Here is a 6,457-nt window from a genome sequence, read left to right as displayed (position 1 = left end):
TATAGATGTCTTTCTGTGTTTTGACTCTCTCTTATTTAGGTATCAAGATCATATTTACATCTTAAGAAGAAATTTGATAAGATTCTTCTTTTTACAATTTATGTATTATCAGAATTCTTTGAATATTTGATAAAACTAACTTGTAAATCCAAAAAAAAAAAAGAAAATATTGTTCAACATAAAGTGCAAGAGGCCCAAACATGTCAACTGCTCACAGTCTATACATGTCTGTAGAGCATGAATATTTTCTTCAAGAGAACACTGGATGTGGACCTTCTGTGGAAGATTTATAGGACATGCAGAAGAATCATATGGAATCAAAGAAATGGATAGGAAGTAATCTGCACCAGTCAGTGGAGATCACCAGGCATGGTGGCATGGTTCATATCCACTTCATGCATCCACTAAAGTACTCAAGTGTTAGTTTGCTTGTAGATAATTGATTTATATTAGGGAAATCTCTTTTAAACCTCAAGATGTAAGACCCTATCTCTATATAGCAATTTATCCTCTAAGAAGTTTAGAATATCATTTGTCGACACATAAGGGGTTATAGAAATAGACCCACAGGATAACTCATATCACCCCAAATCCTCTTTTTCCCTTAATACAAGTGTGTTGCCCAAACTACATATGTTTTCTGTCTTCCCATCTAGACAAAATCATATTATATATTCATAAATGACTCCATTTATAATGACTCTTTGAAAATAATTTTTAAGAAAATATATACAAAGAAGATAACTAAACCATTTCAAATGAAATTGTTTGGGGGAGGGGGTAGAAATTTTAATCTGAGTTTCAGGACTGTCCTGAAAGAGAATATTTTGGGATAGAGGATATTTTATGTTCCTAGTTTTAAGGACTCTGTAGATGTCTACTTTTCCTCTGAATCATCCTTGACTGAGTTTCATATGCTAGTACAGAAGACCTAAAAAGCTATTGTGAGGTTGAAAGAAATTTAAAGTCTAGGCTATCCTCAGCCAATAGAACCAGCTCTTTTTCTATCCTAGTCACCTTTCCTCAAAGCATCATAGAGCAGCCTACAAACTCTCTACCTTGAATAGACTAGACTGGTGACAGGTTTATTACTCTCATTTCACATTAGTGAAAACAGGCACAGAAAGGTCAGCAATTTGGCTGGCATTGTAAACTAAGAAATGGAAAACTGAAGGACCCCCACAAACCACTCAATGAGTCTAATTCTCTTGATTAGATCTTGTTGCCATCTATCCATTACCTGTCAATCTTGGTATTATTTTTTTAACTACCGTACCAGTTCCTATCTCAACTGTAATATCAAAAATGACATTTGAATTTCTTTTTTCTTTGGTTTCTAGGCAGAAGTTATATGTGGTTATGTAACCCCAAAGAAATTCTGCATTTCAGGAAACAAATAGGAATTTATTTTTAAACTCTTAGCACATAGAATTTATAAAAGGATTTGTAATAGAAAAGTGTTTTCTTTAGGTAAGGTAGGATTCAGGTTAATTATATCCATATCAGTATATGTGGCCACCAAATTATAGTGTAAAAAAAAGATGCAGCAAGGAGAATTCATATAACACCCACCTGACTTCAATGACTATTATCTTCTCCTTTATCCATCCCCATCTATAAACATTTTTAAGCCCATACTGTCAAGTACTGTACTAAGTAATGGAGATGAAAAGAAAGACAAAAATGATTCTTGACCTCAAGGAGCTCACATTATAATGGGAGAGACAATATGCATTTAACTACATATATTATGTATATGTGTCTTTGTGAATACCTGTTGTTATTGTTCAGTTATTTTTGCAGTCGTGTTAGACTCTTTGTGACCCCATTTGGGGTTTTCTTGGCAAGGATACTGGAGTGGTTTGCCATTTCCTTCTCCAGCTCATTTTACAGATAAAGAACTGAGGCACATGAAACTAACAGAGATCCCCAGGCCTCCCAGCACAGGATGGGAGTCTGTCAAAATGACAGGAGGCTTGCAGCCCGAAGGTTTGAAACTCGCCTGTCTGAACTTCCAGGAGTCATAATGGCCAGGTAAATGGCTCTCATTCATCCCTCCCTGACCCAGAGAATACCTCAGGAAAACCCCTGGAATAGAGGAGATAGAAGTGGGGCTTCAATAGCCAAACAGCAGAAGTGCTTAAGTCCCAGAAGGGTGGAGCCAGCAAGGGTCAACAGCAGGAACCCAGATGTGCCTTTGCACAGCAAGGGGAAGTGACAGACACCAGCAGGGACAACAGCTGAGATCACCTATCCTGGAGAGCAGCCCCAGGGGAAGAGGAGACTTTCAGCAGCTAGACGACCCCTCCTGCACACCTCAGGACGCCTGAGGTCATAGCACACAAAGCCAGTAACTAGGCTCACAATTTCCAGAACAAGGAACCTGGGACAGGGCTCCCTAAGCCCCAAAAGCAGAAATCCACTTTAAAGCCAAAAAAAGTTAACCAGCATAAATAAGAACTCTAGGAAACTGAGGACTATTGATTCTTTTTATGGAGACAGGAAAGACCAAAATACCAATTTGGAAGAGGACAGCATTGACACTATACCCACATCTGATACCTCAAAAGGGAATGTGAACTGGTCTCAAGCCCAAAAAGCATTCTGGGAAGAGCTAAAGGAGGATTTAAAAAACCAAATTAAGGAGGTAAAAAATGGGAAAAAAATCACTGATGAGAACAAATTTTTAAAAAGTAAAATTGGTGAAATGGCTAAGGAGATTCAGAATCTAATTAGAGAAAATGATACCCTGAAAGGTAAAATCAACCATTAGGAAAAGGAGACTCAAAAGCAAAATGAAGACAGCAATTCACTAAAAATCAGAATTGAGTAAGGGGAAGCTAAAGACTCTATGAGGCATCAAGAAGTTGTCAAACAAAATGTAAAGAATAAAAAAATACAAGAAAACATAGAATATCTGATTGGAAAAACAACTGACCTGGAAAATAGGTCCAGGGGAGACAAATTAAGAACGATTGGTCTACTGGAAAGCCATGATGAAAAAAGGAGCCTGGACAGTATCTTCAAAGAAATTATTAAGGATAATTGTCCTGAGGTCCTAGAACCAGAGGGGAAAACAGTCATTGAAAGAATCCACCAATCACCCCCTGAAAGAGATCCTAAATTGAAAACTCCAAGAAATATTATAGCCAAATTTCAGAATTATCAAGTTAAGGAGAAAATACTGCAAGCAACCAAAAAGAAACAATTCAAATATCGTGGAACTACAGTCGGGATCATGCAGGATCTTTCAGCTTCTCCATTAAATGACAGGAGAAATTGGAATATGATATTCCAAAAGGCAAAGGAGTTTGGACTACAATCAAGGATTAACTACCCAGAAAAATTGAGCAGAATTTTTCAGGCAAGGAGATGGACATTCAATGAAATAAGGGAATTCCAGACCTTCCTAATGAAAAGGCCAGAACTCAATGAAAAATTTGATCTTCAAATACAAAACTCAAGAGAGACATAAAAAGGTAAACAGGGGGAAAACCCCCACAAACCTTGTTAATCAATAACAGCAAATTGTTTACATCCTTATATAGGATTATATTGTTTTATATGTATATATATATATATATATATATATATATATATATATATATATATATATGATCTAACCTCAAAATAAACAAGAAAGAAGTTAAGGAGGTGAATGGAGTTTTAGAAAAGTCAGATATTATAGACCTCTGGAGAAAACTGAATGGAGATAAAAAGGAATTTTGTGCCAGTGGTACATGGCACATATTCAAAAACTGACCATGTACTAGGGCATAAAAACTTCACAATCCAGTGCAGAAAGGCAGAAATAGTCAATGCATCCTTCTCAGATCATGGCGCAATAGAAATTATTTGTAATAAAGGACCATGGAAAGATAAACTAAAAATTAATTGAAAACTAAATAATCTAATCCTAAAGAATGAGTGGGCCAAAGAACAAATCATACAAACAATAACTTCATTCAAAAGAATTACAATAATGAGACAACATACCAAAACTTATGGGATGCAGCAAAAGTGGTTCTTAGGGGAAATTTTATATCTCTAAATGCTTACATGAATAGAGAAGAAGGAGATCCATGAATTGGGCATGCAACTGAAAAAGCTAGAAACAGAACAAATGGAAAATCCCCAATTAAATACCAAATTAGAAATACTGAAAATCAAAGAAGAGATTAATAAAATTGAAATCAAGAAAACTATTGAATTAATAAAATCAAGAGCTGCTTTTATGAAAAAAAAAACAATAAAATTGATAAATCCTTGGTCAATTTGATTAAAAAAAGAAAGAAGAAAACCAAATTACCAGTATCAAAAATGAAAAGGGTGAATTCACCTCCAATGAAGAGGAAATTAAGAAAATAATTAGGAATTATTTTGCCCAATTGTATGACCATAAATTTGACAACTTTAGGGATATGGATGGACATTTACAAAAATACAAATTGCTCAGGTTAACAGAAGAGGAAGTAAATTACCTAACTCCATCTCAGAAAAAGAAATTGAGCAAGCCATCAACCCTAGGAAAAAATCTCCAGGGTCAGATGGTTTTACATGTGAATTCTATCAAACATTTAAAGAACAATTAATTCCCATACTTTATTTTTTTGTTTTTGGGGTTTTTTTGCAGGGGGGAAGGCAGGGCAATTGGGGTTAAGTGACTTGCCCAAGGTCACACAGCTAGTAAATGTGTCAAGTGTTTGAGGCCAGATTTGAACTCAGGTACTCCTGACTCCAGGGCTGGAGCTCTATTCACTGCACCACCTAGCTGCCCCTCCCATACTTTATAGACTATTTGGTAAAATAGGTGAAGGAGTTCTACCAAATTCTTTTTATGACACAAATATGGTACTCATACCTAAGCCAGGAAGAATCAAAACAGAGAAAGAAAATTATAGACCAATTTCCCTAATGAATATTGATGCAAAAACTTTAAATAAAATATTAGCAAAAAGATTGCAGTGACTTATCAGGAGAATAATATACTACAGTCAGGTAGGATTTATTCCAGGAATGCAAGGCTGGTTCAATATTAGGAAAACTATCAGTATAATTGATCATATCAATAACCAAACTAGCAGAAACCATATGATTATCTCAATAAATGCAGAAAAAGCTTTTGACAAAATACAACACCCCTTCCTATTAAAAACATCAGAAAGCATAGGAATAAACGGAGTCTTCCTTAAAATTATAAATAGCATCTACTTAAAACCATCAGCAAGCATGATATGCAATGCGGATAAGCTAGACACATTCCCAATAAGATCCAGGGTGAAACAAGGATGTCTATTATCACCCCTATTATTCAATATGGTACTAGAAATGTTAGCTTTAGCATTACGAGAGGAAAAAAGAAATTGAAGGAATTAGAATAGGCAAAGAAGAAACTAAATTATCACTTTTGCAGATGATATGATGATTTACTTAGAGAATCCTAGAGAATCAAGTAAAAAACTACTTGAAATAATAAAAAAAACTTTAGTAAAGTTGCAGGATATAAAATAAACCCACATAAATCCTCAGCATTCCTATGTATTACTAACAAAACCCAACAGCAAGAGATAGAAAGAGAAACTCCATTGAAAGTTACCATAGACACTATAAAATATTTGGGAGTCTACCTGCCAAGACAAACCCAGGGCCAATATGAACACAATTACAAAACACAAAGTCAGATCTAAATAAATGGAATAACATCAATAAAAATGACAACTTTACCTAAATTAATTTACTTATTCAGTGCCATACCAAATGACCAAAAATTATTTTACATAGATGGATAAAATAATAACAAAATTCATCTGGAAGAACAAAAGATCCAGAATATCAAGGTAATTAATGAAAAGAAATGCTAGGAAAGGTGGCCTAGCCATACCAGATATCAAACTGTACTATAAAGCAGCAGTCATCAAAACTACCTGGTACTGGCTAAGAAACAGAGTGGTGGATCAGTGGAATAGGTTAGGTACACAAGACACAGAAGTCAACAACTATAGCAATCTACTCTGTGATAAACCCAAAGAATCCAGCTTCTGGGCTAAGAATTCACTACTCCACAAAAACTGCTGGGAAAATTGGAAAACGGCATGGCAGAAACTGGACGTAGACCAATATCTTACACCATGTACCAAAATAAAGTCAAAATGGCTTCATGATTTAGAAATAAAGGCTTATACTATAAGCAATTTGGGAGAGCAAGGAATAGTTTACCTATCAGATTTATCGGAAAGGGAAGAATTCATGACCCAAGAAGAGAGAGAGCATTACAAAATGCAAAATGGATAATTTTGATTATGTTAAACTGAAAAGTTTTTGTATAAACAAAGCCAATGCAACAAAGATTAGGAGGGAAGCAGAAAATTGGGAGAAAATCTTTACAACCAGTGCCTCTGATAAAGGACTCATCCCTAAAATATACAGGGAACTGAGTCAAATTTTGGAGAGCAATTTG

The sequence above is a fragment of the Trichosurus vulpecula genome, chromosome 2 (genome assembly GCF_011100635.1).
Source record: "Trichosurus vulpecula isolate mTriVul1 chromosome 2, mTriVul1.pri, whole genome shotgun sequence".
Classification (NCBI taxonomy): domain Eukaryota; kingdom Metazoa; phylum Chordata; class Mammalia; order Diprotodontia; family Phalangeridae; genus Trichosurus; species Trichosurus vulpecula.
Note: the sequence above shows the minus strand (reverse complement) of the source record.